We start from the raw sequence: 20472 nt of genomic DNA on the forward strand, positions 1-20472 counted from the left end.
TAAGGACGTCTTCTGCCTTCTAAAGGTTAAGAAAGCTCAGCAAGATCACACGCAGGGACCAGATAGTGTTGGGGATAAACCCAGGCTGATGCTCTGGTCGAAAACTATGTTCTGCTGCCAACGCAGTGCCAACTTGCTGATTTCCTACTGCCGACCCCGTGCATTATAGTCTTCCAGAAGAAACCTGTATAAATGACTCTCCCTGACACCCGTGTGATAACCAATGCCATAAGAAGGGCAAAGTGGAGGACTATTTTTGGCTGGTGCAAACCCATCTCCACTACTAGAAAATCATACTTAAGTACCAGGCTTAGCATCAGACTGGTTTCAGTTAGTAGATGTTTCTCCAAAATGTCTCCGAGGATGTGGCAATGCCAGGAATAGACAACGATAAATCTCCTAGGGCCAACAGCCACATTCCTGCACAGTCCAGCTGCCCAAACGTCTTGTAGATATTGGCCGGAAAGATGTAACTTCCAGAACAGTTGCTTCCACGTCTTAGTCTTTTCCCCTCGGCCCCTCTCCTTGCCAGACATTCCACAAGGAGGGCCCTGTGCTGCGCATAGCATGCGTTTGGTGTCTGAACTGAGCTTGGCTGCAAGCTCAAATAGAAAATAATAATAATTTCTTTGCAAAATGTCTCTCTCTACTGGAAGTAAATAAAACTTGATCTTGGGAGAAGGTCTTCACTGAGTCCTAACAGTTTAACCTTGTTGTGTGAAACTGAAGGGGCTCTGAAGAGAATAAGACCCCAAAGGGGAGAAAAAAGTCCGACTACCCCCCAGTAAGTGAGACGTTCAGGAAAGGGTTTCATCTGAACAGAAATCAGTTAGTTTCTTACATCAGGAGTCCAGAGGTACTTTCTGAAACACCTGAGTGAATGTCTCCACTTCATTTTAGTTTTAAACACCAGATTTGTGATGAAAGAAAAGTGCTAACGGGGAAAAAGAATCTATTTTGATTTTCAAATGTAACGTAGAAACAATCCTGATGCTCTGAGCACATGCTAGATAGGAAACACCATGGGGTCCCACCACACGCCCTCAGCATGCACCTCTCCCGGGCATGCCTGCCTCAAGCCATTCTAAGGCTTCACTTGGGACTCTGGGGGAGTCCCTGCCCCAGGAGCACCAGTGGCCCGTGGGACCTAGAAGGCGAGTGCTCGGCGTCCACACCCCTGGATGAGACGGTTGTGAGGTGCGCTCTCTAACACCTCCCAGATATGCCCAGCAGGACTGAGCCCCACTTGTCGACAGCAGCGATGTCCTTGTAAATGACCTTCTGTTCCCTGTCTCTGGTCCCCACTGCCCTGCTAGCACTTCAGCACCTCCCAGTTAAACCCTTGCTCAGACTTTGCTGCGTAGTTACTTGTGATGTGGAAAGAAAGCTGTAATCCCCACTGATGGAGCCACGAACGTGCTGCTAAGAAATGGTGCCTGCTGTTTTCTTCAAGGAGTATTTTGATAGGCTTTCAGTTTTGTAGCATTTTCACTGTCCCTTGAAGTCATGTGAAATGTCTAAAATATAAGAGAAAATCCACCAACTGATTGAAAAGAATCCAAAAAGTTAAATGTTAGAGATCTTAGTCTTTCCCCAAATGGACGTCAGTGTAAACCATTACCTGCTTCTGTTCATAAAGAACTGTCAGGAAATGGAAATATTGAAAGAAATATTTTTTACTCAAAGGGAAGAGAATGTGAAGCCGCAAAACTGCATTAATAAAGGCCATATTAACCCGTTTTTAATGGACTTCTTTAATCTCCTAAATCTACCTTTAATTTACTCTGATTCCCTTTCCTGAAATTAAGGGGCTTGCCACAGGTTGGTTCATCCATTTGGGTGCCCATGAAATCAATGGTTCTTTTTTAAAATAGGCCTTTTCTTCAAGGGAAGGAAGGAAGGAAGGAAGGAAGGAAGGAAGGAAGGAAGGAAGGAGGGGGGAGGGAAGGGGGAAGGGGGAAAGGAAAGAAGGGAGGGAGGAAGGAAAGAAAACAGGTTTATGGGGGCGCCTGGGGGCTCAGTCCTCAAGCATCTGCCTTCAGCTAAGGTCATGATCCCAGCGTTCTGGGATCGAGCCCCACATCGGGCTCCCTGCTCAGCGGGAAGCCTGCTTCTCTCTCTCCCACTCCCATTGCTTGTGCTCCCTCTCTCACTGCCTCTTTCTCTGTCAAATAAATAAATAAAATCTACAAAGAAAGAAAGAAAGAAAGAAAGAAAGAAAGAAAGAAAGAAAACAGTTTATGGTATTTGTAGCAGGCTGGGCTGGACCTTGTCTCTAGATGAACAAATGACATGTGTTCTAAAGTATAATATGGTCTCTGGATAATTGAGGTTTTCTTCTCTGATGACCAGGCAAGGACTTGAATGTGGAGTCCTGGGATTCTCTGTCCCCTAGAATAGACGAGACCAGGGCCTGGCAGGGAGGCCCCAGGCTTGGCCCTTGCTGGGCAGCTCGCTCCACAGTTAGTCTGTTCCACATTTACCCAAAAGTGGCTGGATGAGCCTGTTGGGTGTCAGGGTCAGCTCCTCTCCCGCCCCCAGCTTCCCTCTGGTCTGTCAGAGGGCAGAGGTCCAGTGGGCACCGTGTTAGATTGCCGGCTCCTGCCTTTCTGAGCCCCAGAAAAGAGACATCTTAAAACAAGGAGGGAGTGTGAGGTAGGCATGGGAGTCATAGTCCCTGAAATGAGGTGATTGGGACTCTATATTAGGCCCCACCGCCTAATTTCTGAGTTTCTTACTCTCTTCTCAGTTTCCTTGTCACTAGAACAGAAATATTAATAACATTTACTTGATAGGGTGTATGGGGTTTATGCCTGACTTTCTGGCTCTCAGGCGGGGCCTGAGGGAGGTGGCCTGGGAGAGGCAGCAGGTGGCTGGGGAGGACGGTCCCCTCTCGGAAGGGTGCTGCCCTGCTCTGCACCTGCCCGGAGCTGAGATGCTGGCCTCAAAAGTCCCCGTGAACGACATCTTTGAGCACGCATGCTGCCGCTCCTTCTTGCCCAGAGCAGAAATTGGTAACTCAGCGTAGTCCTTGAGGGGTCTTCAAATCCATTCAACACAGCCTTCCCAGAAGCTGCCACCTGCCAGTCACAGACGGCAACAGCAGAGAAGATGAAACCTTGGAGAGTCGTGACTGTCCTCCAGGCCCCATGCCCCCACAGTCAGGCGAGCGGGCGGCACGGGGCCAGGGACGTCTGTCTGGAATCCTGTGCTCTCCCGAAAGCACCTCACTCATCAGCCGGTGGGGGTCTGCACCGTGGCGGCCCCTCGGCCCAGGGACTAGTTATCTGGTGGTGCTGCTGCAGAATTCCCGGGGGGACCTGGGACAGGTGACAGAATCAGGGAGTCCACCAACCTCGAATAATCCCACTACAGCCACCCACACAGTGTCTCTGGAGCGAGAAAACAAATTACCTTTCCCCAGACTGCCTGCCTGCTATGGACGGCGTGGGAAAATCAACACAAGGGCAATTTAATCATCCTCTCTGCATTTTGCTTTTTCAGGAACTCTTCCAATTTCTCCACATTCTATTTTTAATCCTCTCAAACATATTCAACAAGCTGGAAGGACAGTACACTCCATAAAGAAAATTAAAGCAGGATATGACCTGTTTGAAGGATGAAACATTTTAAGTAATCAGCTAAAGTGCTCTCAATTATAAGAAGGAACATTTTTCAGGAGAAATATGGGCTGATTTGTGGATTAACAAATCTTCCCTTTCTGCAGTCACAAGGCGTCCAAGTTGATGCATTTAGCTGTTGTATTGACCATAAAGCATTTGAGTTAAAGCTCAATACTCGTTTTATTATCTACTCACCTCGCTAGCTGTTCATTCTGTGTAACGGGCTAGTTTGTGGGTTTCCTGCAATCATCGGGCGTCTGTCCTCCCCTGCAGACGGTAAGCCCTGTGGGTTCTCAGCAATGTCCTTCACACATCCTGGGTTAATACCTCCTCATTAGTGAAGAGTCGGTTGGACAATTGGGTTTTCCATCTTGTGTGATCATCTGAAGACGGGCTGGTAGGTGGTGGAATGTTGCAGATTAACTCACAGCAAACATGGCCATATTGAAGCCTCTACCTGGTACCACAGGGGGGACAGAAATGTGGGTCATGACCCAAACCTGACAAGTTTACAACCCAACTGAGAGGTGAAGCCATAAAACAGACAGCTCTAGACACATCAGCATGTGATGAAACATCAACATGAGTGACCCGGGCTCCAGCTGTGGTCTCGGTACCGGACAGTCATTCAGACCAGGCCCAACCAGTGTTCTACTTGTGGCCACATTGTAGCTTTGACACAACCGTGCTGGGTGGTGAGACAGGACAGCCGGGACGGGGTGCCACGGAGCCCCCTGGTTTCTGGAAATGTTCTAGCTGGTTCCACTGGGGCATACATATGTAATACACAGTGTGTGCAACGTATGGCTCAGCTTTTGAGAGTAAAGAGGGAAAAGGTGCTTCAAAAAACAGACATGTGCACCATTTAGTTGAATCCAGAAACTTGTGTATTTCTGGAGGTAAAGCCTTGCAGGCACCTGGCAGGATCAGCATGAGCTGGAGAAGGCAGGAGACAGAGGTGGTTCTGGAAAACACTCCACCAGGCGCTTCTTGCCTAAAAAGCTCGTGTTTGCTCTCTTGCCCATTTGTGCAGGAAATTTTTCATCTAATATTTTTTTTAAGATTTTATTTATTTATTTGAGAGAGAGCACGGTGGGGGGGGGGCAGAGGCAGAACAGACTCCCCACTGAGCAGGGAGCCTGATGCAGGGCTTGATCCTGGGACTCCAGGATCATGACCTGAGCTGAAGGCAGTCTCTTAACCGACTGAGCCACCCAGGCGTCCCCTCATCTGATATTTTTAAGCTCCAAATTTGTCACTAAGGGAATAATTAAATACCTGGAAGATAAGTCTTGCCTTCTGACACTTTTATTCTTTGACCCTCTTCCAGTGAAAACATGCAAGTCCCTGTTTCCTACAATTTGGGACTGAAGAACATTGTGTCAGCTGGAAACGGGATGTCCCAACATCTTCTGAAAATCTCAGCACGAAAACGAGGGATAAAATTGTCCATCTTCTCAATGCGGCATGTTGTGTATATACAAGTGTGTCCCCGCATGTCTTCTCCTAGAAGGCTGAGCTAGGCCCCAAGGCGCCCGTCCCTAAAAGGCAGAGACAGGCCCCTGGCTATTCGTATTTCCTAGGACCCGGCTTGGTGCTCGGCACGGCAGACGCACTAACAAACGTGCAAATATTTATGAAACTTGATATAGGTAGAAGCTAAGTAAGAAACTAAACCCAAGAAGATGCATTTCTGCAGGTATATATTGTTCCACTAAAAATTTCAAAAATGACTTTTATTTTTGTTTATAAAGTAATTCCTTAGAAGCATTAGCAAAAGTACACAGAAACAGAAAAAAATACAAAAGACCCAGATTAGAGCTCTGCATTTTAGTGTATAAAATTAACAATCACAAAACTAGCTCAATTGAGAGTAAAGTCACAGCAAAAAATTGAAGTCAAAGTTGACAAATTTACCCTCAGATCGTCTATGTCCTCATCTTCTTCCCGCTCTTCATGGCTCACTCCCCACTTTTCTGCACGACCCTCCCCTACTATCCAATATAAAGCTCCCGCTCCCCACCCAACATCTATATTTAAATCCTGACATACAGTTTGAGGGCATCTTAACCACATTTTTAAAAAAAATGTTCTCACTTCTCAGCTTTCTAAACGTACCATGCGCATAACGTTTTCTCGGTTCTTCAGCCATGCCTTCGAGACTATCCCATATTGTCACCTACGTACAATGACACCCCACCAGCATTGTCTTTTAGTTCCTGTGTCATTTTTTAAAATTTAACATATGCTCCTCTAATTTGTTATGATTGTTTATAAACTTGACTCAAAGTTTCTAAACTGCTTTGAACTTAGCTACCAGAGAGTCAGATAAGCAAGCTTCAGATCCAGTTAAAACGGAGAAGGCAGACCTGAGCGGGCCCCCAGCCGGGCTGCAGAGAGGCATTCACCAGCTTTCCTGCCGTTGGCATTTGCCGTGCAGCGATTCTCCTGGAAAGGTCATCTTTGGGTAAGTGAATGGCCACCGCGATGCTTTTCTCTTTCGGATAAAGAACGGACACTGGCTTGCAGGCGAGGGTAAGACCAACCACAATAACAGACTGCTTTCACTGGTTCCAGGTGTGAAAACGGTCCTGAGCTTTTGTCTTCTACAGATGCCTAATATATAAGAAAGGGAATCAGTTCTAGCTCTGGCAGCAGAGTAGGTAAAAAGCCTCATTTCATTTTGCTCTTTCAAAGACCGCAATAAATATGAAAATGCAGCTAATTTTTAAGTATCAGTGTAGCTTGCTTTCAGAGTTTAGATGTAGTCAGAATAGTCTATTAGCTTGTTCACTAACTCATTTTACAAATGAGAAAACTTGTGTCCCAAAAAGTAAAATGATCATGCAGGGTCGTGTGGCAGGGCTTTGGCAAAACCTAGGTTCCCGAGGCTCTTTTCCCTCAGCTACCACAGGTTAAGAAGTGCAATCGGGTGCCTGAGTCAGAGAGAGAAGTTTTCCTCAGCTGCTATTAGGTGACGTCTGGGGAAGCCTCACCTCAGGCAGCATGGCGCAACACTCGGGAGCGCTCTGTGCTCAGCGCAAAACCCGTACACTGGCTCCTGTGCCCTCACCCCCTTTCCAAAGCACATGTGGAATTACAGAAATGACCAACAGAATAGATGAAAAGTATGAGGGAGACTGAAGGACGGAGGTTACTCACCACTACTGTCATAAAAGGGCGGGCAGAACTGTTTGGTATTTCCACTAACCCCTCTGGCTTTGTGTTATAAAAGGTGAGCATAGAGAACCCCTCACTGTCATGTGGTCCGTCCACTGCTCCTGGGGGACATTATCATTATTCAAGGGCACTGGAGTCATTAATGATCCTTCCCCATTCATCTTAGAAGAAAACTTTTAAATTAAGTTCCATTTACCAATTTGACTTCTTAATTCTCATTTCTGCTGAATATGTGGTTAGAAACAGGAGATCTTTATTTTGTTTTCCTTCAAATTTGTTCATTTTCTTCTCTTCTCCCTAAAAAACAGACACAAACAGGCACATTTTGAAAGGCAACACAGTCTTTCAGATCCTGACTTTGGTAATCATGCAGAGTTCCCTGTGCATGTAACTTCTCTTCACGCTGTGGCCGCGGCTGCCTTTGTAAAGAACATGTGAGACGGGCCTCAAAACCTCTGACACCCCTCACTCAGCCCACACCATCATCACCCTAGAAACACACCGCCTATGTTCTAACTGAGCAGGTAGTCCCAAGCCATTTTGTTGACAGTCTGGTCAGGGGAGTTCTTTGTGGTAAAGAACTGCTGTGTGCATGGCGGGATACTTTGTACCTGGTCTCACTGGCGCTCAGTGTCCAGGAGCTGACAATCGGAAACCCTTCTCTGTTCCATACACCCAAGCGGGGGCAGCACCACCCAGAGACAGCACTAGTCTGAGGCAAGTTTTGCACGCTCCAACAGCTCACAGTCAGCTCGGGATTGTGGAGGACAGTGGGAAGCAGAGCCCGGTCTCACAGGGTGGAACCTTGAGGTGCGGGGTGAGGAAGTGAGGGCTGGGGGAGGGGAAGCATCCAGAACAAGTTTTACCTGTAAGGACATCATGCATCTGAAAGGCTTGCCCTGCCCCCTGGATTCACCTTCCTGGGTATAAATGGCATTAAATCCTTTGCTGGCTAATGATGTTGAACATTTTTTCATGCGTCTGTTAGCCATTCATATGTCTTCGTTGGAAACGTGTCTGTTCATATCTTCTGCCCATTTTTTTATTTGATTCAACATCATTAGCCATCAGGGAAATTCAAATCAAAACTACGTTGAGATACCACCTTACACCAGTTAGAATGGCAAAAATGGACAAGGCAGGAAACAACAAATGTTGGAGAGGATGTGGAGAAAGGGGATCCCTCCTACATTGTTGGTGGGAATGCAAGTTGGTACAGCCACTCTGGAAAACAGCATGGAGGTCCCTTAAAAAGTTAAAAATTGAGCTACCCTATGATCCAGCCATTGCACTACTGGGTATTTACCCCAAAGATACAGACGTAGTGAAAAGAAGAGCCATATGCACCCCAATGTTCATAGCAGCATTGTCCACAATAGCTAAACTGTGGAAGGAGCCGAGATGCCCTTCAACAGATGAATGAATAAAGAAGATGTGCTCCATATATACAATGGAATATTACTCGGCCATCAGAAAGGATAAATACCCACCATTTGCATCAACAGGGATGGGACTGGAGGAGAAGGAAGGGAAAAATGAATCAGAGGGGTAGATGAACCATGAGAAACTCTGGACTCTGGAAAGCAAAGTGAGGGTTTCAGAGGGGAAGGGGGTGGGGGATTGGGATAGTCCAGTGATGGGTAGTAAGGAGGGCACGTATTGCATGGAGCACTGGGTATTATACGCAAACAATGAAGCATGGAACACTACAACAAAAACTAATGAAGTACTGTATGGTGAGTAACAGAACATAATAAAAAAAATTATTTGCTGGCTGCTTTGGTCCCTTAGAACAGAAATACATGTAAGTCAGGCATCTAAACCACTAAATGCCATTTGTGAGGTTTTTGAAAAGCCAGGGAAGAGATGAAGCACTGGGAGATTCTATCTTAATGTGGAAGAAACTGTTTTGTTTGAGAGCGACCTGGGAGAGGTATGAGCAGAAAAGGACACGACAAGGAGGGGCCACGCCTGAGATCTTGGGCTGTGCCCTCTGCGCTCACTGCTGGAAGTTAAAGCAGCCATTAGTGTCACCTCGGATGTGAGCAGGCAGCTGCTTTGAAGCAACGACTCCACCATTTAGGGATAATTTATATCAAGAGACAAGAGGAACGCAGAGCAGGATTGCAGAGCGTGGGCTGTAGAAGCCAAACAGAGTTAGAAGGTGTGTTGAAATGTTTGCTCTGTTTTTTCCCTTCACTTTTGCTGGAATAATGCACAGCCTGAACTAGTTCCAAGGATTCTAGACCAAATGGAGTGAGTGCAGCAGATGTAAAAGGCATCATCGAGTGGAGGTCACTCTGCTCTCCAAGCTGTTAATCTTCAGCCTTTTGGGTTGAATTTATCAGCTCTGTAAAGTCAGCCTGGCATGTAAAATATTAAGGTTATAACTACTGAGGCTTTCCTGGTTTTAAAAAGTACAGACAATCTTGTCATTGATTTATCAGCTAACGTGCTGATCAGTTAATCAGCTGAATTATTCTCCCTGAACTTAACCACATATTGAGTAAATATTAGAGTCCATCTGATGTATACTCTGGAAAATACTTTTAAAAGTAATCCAGTACATGTATAAAAATATGCTACATTCCACCCTACCTCTGGCTTGTTGTTTTTGTTTTTGTTTTTTTTTTTAAGAAAACAGCTTTCAATAGACTTCTAATTTCTAATTCAGCACGTGAGGAACTTGGAAGGCATCACTCCTGTCTTCTCAAGAAGAAAAAGCTCAATAAACTGAAAATAAAAACTTATCTTAGATTCATCACAGAATTGAGGTCAGAAAACAAACCACTGCTCCCAGAATTGGAGGTTGAGAATGCAGAGAATCACAGCTCATCGGAGCAGAATCCCAGAAGCAGAAACCTTTGCAGGAACCAGTGTGGGGGTGAGAGACCCTAGGCTGCAACTGATTAACTGATGAATTCACTATGGATAAATCTGCAAGTTAGAATCTGCAGGAGGACCCAGGCCTAGGGGGCCTCACAGTTTTATGACTTACCTCCACGAGTGGGCCAGGTTCTCACAGTGAGTATCAGAGAAAAAGCCTTTCATGCTTCCAGCAGGGGGGGGAAGGGTAGAAACGAGCCCATTTTTAAATACACAAGAGCACTCTAATCTTAGTAAGACCTGCCTCAGGGGGAACTAGTTAACCTTAACCTGCTGTTGTCTTATCAGAGCCTAATCGACCCAGAGGAAAGGGAAACACTCAACTGCAGCCTACTCTAGCCATTCTGTCCCACTTAAGGGGAAGAAAAAACCGAGAAGTTCTAGAGTAGAAGTTCGTGGTCTGGAGACATAGACTCACCAAAAGACTGAGACCAACACTAGGACTACAGAAGCCCTCCCTTGCCCCACCTCACCACTGCACATCAGTATGATTCCTGTGTAACTACAGGGAAAGACACTGAAAGAACAGCACATCTCAGATCTTATCTGAGAAGTCTCTAAAAAATCCAAAGACAACAGAGCAGAAAATAATAAGGAAACTAGAGGAAATTGTAGCCTGAAATATCTATGGTTACAGCTAAAAGCAAATACAACCTAACTCCTGGCCAGATAAACATAAAAACTAATACCAAAAGCCTGTTCACCTCAGTTCCTTTTACCCACCACATCATGTTCAACTTCTAATAAAAAATTACAAAGCACACTAAAAGACAAAAATCACAGTTTGAAGAGGCAAAACAAGCATTAGAAACAGACTCAGATATGGCGGAAATGTTGCAATTATTAGACATAGAAATTAAAATAACTATGATTAATATGTTAAGGATTTTAAGGGGAAAAGTGAACAACATAAAAGAGCACACAGACAGTGTAAGCAGAGAGTGGATATTCTAAGACAGAGTCAAAAGGACATGCTAGAAAATTAGAACAATCTTAACAGAAATGAATGCATTGATGGGTTTATCAGTAGACTGGGCATGACTGAGGGAAGAATCAGTGAACTTGAGGAAATGTCCATAGAAACTTCCAGAACTGTAATGTGGTGAGAGAAAAGAATGAAAAAAACGGAACAAAATGTTTAAGAACTGTGGCACAATTCCGGAAGCTGTAACGTACACATAGTGGGGAAACAAAGAAAAGGAAAAAGAGAAATAAAGAGGAGAAATACTTGAAAAAAATAATGACTAAGAATTTTCCAAAATTAACGGTGGGGACCAAAATCCAGGAAGTTCAGAGAATACCAAGCAGAATAAGTACCAAAAAAATCTACACCTAGACACAGGATGAAGTCGGGGCAAAGGAGACACATGCAGCCCACAGCCCTAGTGAATGTTCAGTCTCCTTGATGGGAGGGGGTGTGAGGGAGAAAGGCTAGGTGAAATAAAAGTAACAGACTATAAGGAAGGGAGGGGGCACCCGGGTAGCTCAGTCAGGTAAGGTCCAACTCTTCATTTTGGCTCAGGTCATGATCTCAGGGTTGTGAAAGCCCCACATTGGGCTCTGCACTGGGTATGAAGCCTGCTTAAGATTCTCTCTCTCCCTCTCCTTCTGTGCCTCTCTCTCACAAGGAAGGTGAGCGTGACTTCTTTCCTTTCATAGCACACTCAGGAAGCTGACACTCAGAAACCTTAAATAGTTAATCCTAGAACACTCAGCAAGCCAGCAGGAGAGGTAAAGTCTAGCATCTAACTCTGAAACCCACACTCTCCACATTGCACCATACGTCTCCCTAAGCCTGAAGAGGTATTGAAGGCCATGTCCTGAAGAGCCTTAGTGTTGCCGTAAGGAGCTTGGGCTTTATTCTCTAATGAGTGGAAGTACCCATATTCAAATTGCAGAAATTTAAGAACAGACAAAATCTTGAAATAAACATATAGAGGAGAAAGAAAGAAAAAAAAAAAAGAATTGATTTCAACTTCTCTCCAGAAACCATGCAAGCAAAAAGAAAAGGAGTGAAATGTTTTAGCGTGCTAATGGAAAAAACCTACCAATATAGTATTCTATATCCATCAAAATTAACCTTCACAAGTGAAGGAGAAATAAATACTTTCTTAGGCAAATATAACTGAGGGAATTTATTGCATGTAGACTTGCCTTGCCAGAAATATTAAAAGAAATTCTTCAGAAAAAATGAAAATGGTATAGGTTAGAAACTTGGGTCTCCATAAAGAAGATTGTTAGAGAAGGAATAACTGAAGGTAAAACAAAATCTTGGTTTTTTTAAATTCCTAGTTGATGTAACAGATAACAATTTGCTCAAAATACTAAGAGAATAGTGCATTTTGTGATAACTAGGGACACATAAATTGAATGACGAATTATAAAGAAGGATTTATTGGGGATACTCTGTTATAAGATACTTGTCCTACCTATAAAGTGGTATTCTGTGGGGGTTTTTTCACGTTTTGTTCACCTTAAAGAAAAATTTACTCAACAAGATATTTCCATACATTAACAGATTCCCCAAAGACATATTAAAGTCTCAAAGTGTTAGAACCAGAGGAGGGCTTGAGAGATTATCTTGGCCAACTTCCTTATTTCACAGATGGGGACTTTAAGGCCTGAGAGAAAGCAATGCCAGTCCCAGCTGGGTTGTAAATCCAGAGAAGCTGAGTTCAGTGGTTTTTCTTTTCCTGCTCTTTGACTGTCTTGTCACTACATATACACAGGGATGTGCTCTCTTTTACGGGATAGTTTTATTTGAACATGGACTTGAATCCAACTAATCAAAATCTGTGGGATACAGAAAAAACAGTGCTTAGAGGGAAATTTATAGCATTGAATGCATACATTAGAGAAGATGAAAGATAAAAAGTCAGTCATCTAAGCTTTCACTTTAGGAAATTAGAGGGAAAAAAGCAAATTAAGTCCAAAGTAAGCATAATAAAATAAAGAATTAGAGCAAAAGTCAATGAAATGGAAAACAGGAAAACATTAGAGAAAAATCAATGAAACTCAGAGCTGGTTCTTTGCAAAGATCAATAAAATTGATAAACTTCTAGGCAAGTTAACCAAGAATAAAAAAGAGAAAACTCAAATTATTAATATCAGAAATGAAAGAGGGGTCATCACTACTGATCACTATTAAAAGGATAATAAAAGAATATTAGGAATGATTTTATGTCCACGAATTCAATACCTTAGGTAAGATGAACTAATTCTTTGAAGGACACAATTTACTAAAACTCACACAAAGAGAAATAGAAAATCTGGATAAGCCTATATCTATGAAAGGAATTAAATCAATACTTAATAACCTTCCCAAACAGAAAATACTGGGCCCAGATAGGTTTACTGGTGAATTTCACCTAACATTTAAGGGAGAAATTATACAAATTCTCTACAATCTCTGCCAGAAGATAGAAGTAGAGGGACTACTCCCAACTGGCTCTATGAGGCCAGCATTACTCTAATACCAAAACTGGACAAGGACATTGTGAGTAAAGAAAACTACAGACCAATATCTCTCATGATCATAGATACAAAAATACTCAACAATATATTAGCAAACTAAATCCAACAATTTATAAAAATAATTACACAGCACAAACTCGTGGGATTTATTCCAGGTATGCAAAACTGGTTCAACATTTAAAAATCAATTAATATAATCTATCACATCAACAAGCTAAAGAAGAAAAATCATGTGATTACATAAAATAGATGTAGAAAAAGCATTTGACAAAAGCTACCACCTAATTCATGATAAAAATTCTCAAGAAAGTAGGATTTGAGGGGACCTTCCTCAATTTATAAAAGAACATCGGGGAGGGGAAAGCCCTACAGTTAATATCATACTTAGTGGTGAGAAACTATATACTTCCCTGCTAAAATCAGGCAGGCATGGATGTCCCCTTTCACCATTCTTATTCAACATCATACTGGAAGTTTTAGCTAATGAAATAAGACAAGAAAAAGAAAAAAAAAACATACATAGACTGGGAATGAAGAAATAAAACTGTCTTTGTTCACAAATGACATCATTGTTTATGTTGAAAATCCCAAAGAATTAACAATACAAAAAAACTCCTACAACCAATTGGTGATTATAGCAAAGTTGCAGGATACAAGGTTAATATACGAAGGCCAATTGCTTTCTTATATACTGATAATGAACAACTGGAAGATGAACTTACTGTTTACATTAACACCAAAAAACCCTGAAATACTTAGCTTTAAATCAAACAAAATATGTACCAGGTCTATGTGAGAAAAACAACAAAATTCTGATGAATGAAATCAAAGGAGAAATAAATAAATGGGGAGATAGTCCATGTTTGTGGATAAAAAGATTCTGTACTGTCAAAAGGTCAGTTCTTCCCCCAGTTAATCTATAGATTCAATACAATCCCAATCAAAATCCCAGCAAGTTATTTTGTAGATATGGACAAACTGATTTTAACATTTATATGGAGGCAAAAGATCCCACATAGCCAACACAGTATTAAAGAAGAACCAAGTCAAAGGACTAATACAAGTGTAGCAAGACTTCAAGACTTATTACAAAGCTACAGTTATCAAGACAGTGTTGAAAGAATACATTAAAAGACAAGACAGTTAAAAGACTAGACAAATATATCAGGGGGATAGAATGAGAAACCAGAAATAGATCCAGGCAAATATAGTCAACTGATCTTTGACAAAGGAGCAAAAGCAATTCATAAAGAAGGGACAGTCTTTCCATCGAATAGTGCTGGAACGACTGCACCCACATGCAGAAAACTGAGTCTAGACACACATCTTACACCTTTCACAAAAAGTAACTCAGAATGAATCATAGGCCTAAGTTAATGTAAAACTATAAAACCCCTATAAGATAACATATGAGAAAATCTAGATGACCTTGAGTTTGGTGGTGACTTTTTAGACACAACACCGAAAGCACAATCCAAAAAAAAAAAAAAATTGGTGAGTGGGACTTTATTAAAATTAAAGACTTTTGCTCTGTGAAAGACACATTAAGAAACTAAGAAGACAAACCACAAACTAGGAGAAAATGTTTGCAAACCACCTATCTGATAAAGGACTAGATACAAAAATGTACAAAAAACTTTTCAAACTCAACAGTAAGAAAACAAACAACACATTTTTTTAAACTGGCAAAATATCCAAAACAGACACTTTACCAAAGAAGATATACAGATGGCAAATAAGCATACAAAAAGATGCTCTTCGTTATATGTCCTCAGGGAAATACAAAGTAAAACAATGAGATACCATTACACACCTCTTAGAATGGCCCACAGCTGGAACACTGACAATGCCAAACACTGTCCAGTATGTGGAGAAACTGGAACTCTCATTCACTGCTGGTGAGAATGCAAAATAGTGCAGCCACTTGGGAAGAGTTTGGCAGTTTCTTACAAAACTAAACATACCCTTACCATATGATCCAACAATTATACCCCTAGATATTTACCTGAATGAGTTGAAAACTTATGTCTACACAAAACATCTACTTATAAATATTCATTTACTCAGATTGCTAAAACTTGGAGGCAACAAAGATGGCCTTCAATAGGTGATTGGATAAACTGTGCTACAGTCAGACAATTGAATGTTATTCTGCGCTAAAAAGAAATGAGCTACCAAGCTTCAAAAAAACATGGAGGAACCTTAGATGCATGGTGGTACGTGAAAAAAACCAACCTAAAAAGACTACACACCGTATAATTCCAACTGTGACATTCTGCAAAAGGCAAAACTATGGAGACAGTAAACTACAGATGTTAGTTAATCATAACGTTGGCTAATCAGTTTCAGTGATGTCCCTCAATAGCATAAGATGTTAATAAAGAGAAAACCGGGGTGCCTGGCTGGCTAAGTCGGGTGACTATTGATCTTGCGGTTGTGAGTTTGAGCCCCACATTAGGTGTATTTTGACAACCTTGGAGGAGGAAATGATGGAAGTGGGAATTACAATGATTTTGGAAACTATAACCAGCAACCTTCTACAGATGGTCCAATGAAGAGTGGAAGCTTTGATGGTAGCAGGAATATGGGGAGACCATACGGTGGAGGAAACCAGGGTCCCAGCAGCAGTGGAGGAAGTGGGGGTTATGCAGGGAGAAGCCGATACTAAGCTTCTCTCACTGTATGCACAGGAGAGGATGAGACCCAGAGGTAACAGAACAGCTCGGGGTATCTCGGTCATGCGTAAGTGCCCAGTGCTATGGCAGACGACACCAGAGCAGAAGCAGAGAGCCGTTCTGTGAATGCACTGGATTCATAACATTACCTTACTGTGAAGGAAGGGTTATTTTTCTTAAAATGCCTTTGAGACAGTTCCTTTGCTTTTTAATTGTTGTTTCTTTCTAGTGATCTTTGTAAGAGTGTAGAAGCATTCCTTCTTTGACAATGCTAAATTTGTATGTTTCAGGTGACATGTGAAACATTTTTAAAGCTTTTTCTCAAAGTTTTGAAACACTATTAGCCAGGATCATGGCATAATAAGACATAACGTCTTTCCTTTTAGAAAATATAAGTGCATGTGTAGAGTTAAGAAGCTGTTGTACATTTATGATTCAATAAAAATAATTTTAAAGGAAAAAAAGAACACTGGGTGGAAGGGTGAGGGGACATGGGGACTCTGTCCTTCCCACTCAGTTTTACTGTGAGCATGTAACTGCTTGAAAGAACGCACTCTTTTTACAAACCACACCTTTCCAGACGCATCTTACACACCACCACCCTGCTTCCTTTACTCTGGGGATTCCCAAATGACAGACCCCTCTCCAGATGCTTCTGAAGGCCCCTGGGCCAGGCTCAGCCTAGAGCTATGTCAGAGAACATCAAAGGCGACTCAGCCGGTTATGTCAGCATTTAAACCCAAAGGCTAAAAAGGTATGACCAAGTACCCCGCATTCCAGAGTGAGGTGCTAGACCATCAACAGAGGTCTGCCAAGGGAGTGACCCCAGAGGTTCTGCTCCAAGTTGAGTCAGAGAAGGAGGCCAGCAGGGCAGGACTTAGAGGAGAGACCCCACTGTGCCCAACACTTCCCTTCCCCACCAGGGAGCCAGGGCGTGCTTCCCCTTCCTCAACCCAAGTGAAGCCCCCAAGATCCATTTGGGGAGCTTGGCTGTGTCCTGTGAAGGAAACAGGAGTGACTGTGATGCTGGGGAAGCCTGACGGTGAGGCTGCACCTGGCTGGCTGCCTCCACCTGGCAAAAACAAAGGGTGCATTTTTATTCTCATGAGCCAGCTCTGGATTCCCACGGACCGTCTTCAAAATCTTTCTTTCAGGAGGACAGTCTGCAGAGGAAAGATAATCCCAGCAGAAGGGAAACCTGTGGAAGCTGCAGGCGTCCTGAGAGGCATCCTGAAGGCTCTCCAGGACTGCGGGAGCAGGGGAGGCCTGCGGATCTCACAAAAGCAGCCCGTGCTGTGCCAGTAAGTAGGGCTTTCCGACTCTTCCCACCCTCCCTCTGACCTGGAGGACGCCCGGGCTGCAGTGGTGAAGGGGTGTGGAGGCAAGGCAGAGGGAGAGAAGGCTCCCGCTCTGCCGTGCTGTGCCCAGCTCCCAACCCCAGGCTCAGCGTCCGGGTACAGGACTGGGCTGGAGGGGGGAGGGTCGTGAGACCTTTTAAATTAAGCAGCTGAGAGTTTGGCTATTCCACAGCACTGGGCCTTTGCTATCTGGAAAAAGAGATTCTCACCAGAAAAGGACCGAGGACTGCCAGACTCTCACAAAGCCACAGGCATAAGAGGAATCTACTCGAACGAATCCATCTCATTGGACAGGTTGGTCACGGTTGAAAATAGGAAGGGCCGGAAACGGCAAGGGCAGACTAGCAGCCCAGATGCCCCATCCTGGGGCCAGAGCCTGCATTGTGTCTGTCCTCCCAGGAAGCCGGAGCCGGAAGTGAGGCTCAGAGGCACAACCGTAAGGCAGGACTTCACATCCATATACTTTTCAAAATGCTCGTGAATGCTCTCCATGGCTCATATTTGATTTTTGAGAAGTAGGCCACACACATATTAGGAATTCTACTCCATAGCCGGGGAAACTAATGCAGTCTTATGTGACACGATGCACTGAGCATCTGTGCTCCGGGGTTCCCTGAGTATTGGGGCGCCAAGGGGCCAGGCCGCTATGTGCCCGTGGGAACTCAGAACACAGCCACAGGAGATGTGCTGTACCCCTGAGGTGCAAGGCCAGCGTTCAGGTCCAGAAGGGCGTTCCTGTGAGCACCTGCTGATCCCCCAACACACAGGTGGGAGTGCGCAAATGACAAAGTGTTCCCCAATACCCCCAGGCTTTTTTTAGGAGGGAAGAAAAAGTACAGGTTTTATTGAACTCTGGCATTCAGGCTTTTATATGACACATAAATTGGGATACAGCAAATGGTGAGTTTCCTCACAGGTACAAATTAACAGTGCCCGCATGGGATGCGGGCAGGACCCTCTACGCTAGCAGATGTGGTCCCCGGAGTTACTCATCTAGTTCCGGCAGAAGGACCAGAAGGACTTCAGAGTCATGTGTATTCAAAGCTTACTTTTCTCTTTAGGAAAGTATTTAGTTTTGAGCAATTTCACTCTCTTCTAACCACAAAGCCCTAAGGCTTCCCTTCACTAAATCAATAGGTTTCTGAGCTTCTAATCTGCTCGGCTTCCACCATGGGAGATTTGGTTCTGTCCACTCAGAGCTGAGCCAGGAAAACGCAGGGAAGCCACCAGCAAAAGCAGTGCCGGGAAGTGTGTGCTGTGCGGGCAAGGGGGTGCTGGCAGAAGGGGTGTCCAGGCAGGAGGTGGGGAGGACAGCTGAAAAGTGTCCCACACTTCCCACACCCTCCCAGGCATCTCAGATCATAGGCAGGTGCAGGTGCAGAGGGCGAGTGTGGTCAGAAGAGGTCTCAGGGAGCAGGAGGCAGCAGTGGGGCCTTGTGACCAGAGCCCAGGGCAGGGACCAAGGCTTCTGCAAGATGTCAGCACAGCACAATCAGGGCCTACCACACCTCAGCAAGGCCAGTGCCAGAGGCCCAGAAACAAGGCCGCTGGTCTACCATATCAGGCACCCACAGAGGAACCCTTCCTCCAGCCCTGAGAACACAGAGGCCCCCCTGCAAGGCAAGTAGGAAAATTCCTGGGAGAGTGGGGATTTACCCAAAACAGACAGTACCGCCCATCCCAACATAGTGGGAATTCAAACGAGGTAAGAACAGTCAGAATTAAAGAACATTTTGTTGTGCTTTCCACCTGCAGGGCATATACTTCTGACTCTCATACAATACAGATTCTGTCCTCCACTGGGTCAAGACGATCTTTCAGGTTCTCAAGCCTCCCAAATTGGCCATACTTCTTGATGTCTCTGATGCTCTCGGCACACTCATTGTTCCTTGGTGCTTCTGAAATGCTTCCTCTCTCCATCCTTGATCTCTCACTCATAACAATTCTTCTTAACCTGTCACATGAAGGCGTCTACTCCTACAGAGCCTCCCAGAGGAAGCCAGCTCCTCCTTCTCGCATTAGCCTGTGTCTCATTACGGTCACACTTACTTCTTATCATATGAACTCCTACACGGGAAGACACCTTGTGTCTTGCCCTGAACCCACTGTAGTAATGTTTAGAGTGGGGGCCCTAACAATAAAACATGCATGCATTAATGACCTTGATTCTTATAGCCACCTCCTTGGTGGAAGGCTGGTATCATCATTCTCATCTACAAATGGAAATATAGCTCAGAGAAGTCCGTTGACTTGTCCAGAGTTGAATAGTGAGTAAAGGAATCTTTATCAAGTTGGACCCAGGGTCAATAAGTTTCTAGACCCCACGCTGCACCCCTAGAGCCATCTGAATCTTGGCCTCTAATACTGCTCCCCACCAGAGAGAATGATAGATGATAGACAGACAGGTAGACAGATGATAGATAAAGGACTGATAGATATTAATCGATACATGGGGTGAGGGTTTAGAGTGGTCAGAGAGGACACAAATGATAAAAAGCCAATGAGGTAAAACTTTAATAGCTGAATCTAAGTAAAGGGTAAAAGGATACTCTTTGTACTCTTCTTATTCTAACTTTTGTATAAGTTTGAAATTATTTTCACACGGAAAGTTAAAATCACAACAAAAATTACCTGTTTCATTTTTCATTTCTAGGTGCTTTTTCCATTTGCTGGATAGCAACCAGCTCTAATGCTAAAATAACCCTTTGGGATGTTAACAGCTGACAGGATGCTTCGGAAATGCCCATTTCAGTCTCAGGCCCCCCTGCAGATGCCAGTCTGGAGGACAGAATGGCTTTCCTGGTTTGACTCAGGCAGGACACGCCGCCACGGGGAGTCGGCCCACACCCCAATGCACTCTAACCCAGTTGCCCCAACCCAACCCCACCAGCTTCGAAGGCAGCACACCCACCCTAACTGCGTTTCTTGACATTTTCTTGGGCGTCCTTAGCTTATTATTTAACAAAGAGGACATAAGTAGGTGCAAACCCATGGGGGTTCACGCCTTAAGTCCTATTTCCCTGTTCCCAGAGGGTCACTCCCAAGTCGCTCTTCCCCTGACCTCTCCACTTGGAGTCTGGCGGGCAGTGCAAGCCCTCCGCCTACCTGTGCTCAGCTCCTCACTGTTCCTCCAGCCGCTGAAGGCGCGGGGTAAGGCTGGAGCAGGGCGGTATGGCGCAGGAGGGGGCGCGGGGCGGGGACGCGGGGCGGGGGCGCAGGAGGGGGCGCGGGGCGGGGGCGCGGGTGTGCGGGAGGAAGCGCCTGGGGCCAAGGGTA

At 44.4% G+C, this 20472-nt stretch overlaps 1 long non-coding RNA gene across 1 annotated transcript; it reads right to left on the bottom strand.

Moving 5' to 3' along the window:
• Positions 1–5413: 5413 nt before the first annotated feature.
• LOC123789511 (uncharacterized) lies at positions 5414–20393 on the bottom strand. Its single transcript, XR_006778829.2, has 3 exons — positions 20302–20393; positions 7000–7100; positions 5414–6239 (listed from the first exon to the last, which is right to left on the bottom strand). It is a non-coding gene; the product is annotated as an uncharacterized LOC123789511 (long non-coding RNA).
• Positions 20394–20472: the final 79 nt, after the last annotated feature.

This window comes from Ursus americanus, chromosome 3 (assembly GCF_024610735.1).
Source record: "Ursus americanus isolate L20-20 chromosome 3, mUrsAme1.1.p, whole genome shotgun sequence".
Lineage (NCBI taxonomy): Eukaryota > Metazoa > Chordata > Mammalia > Carnivora > Ursidae > Ursus > Ursus americanus.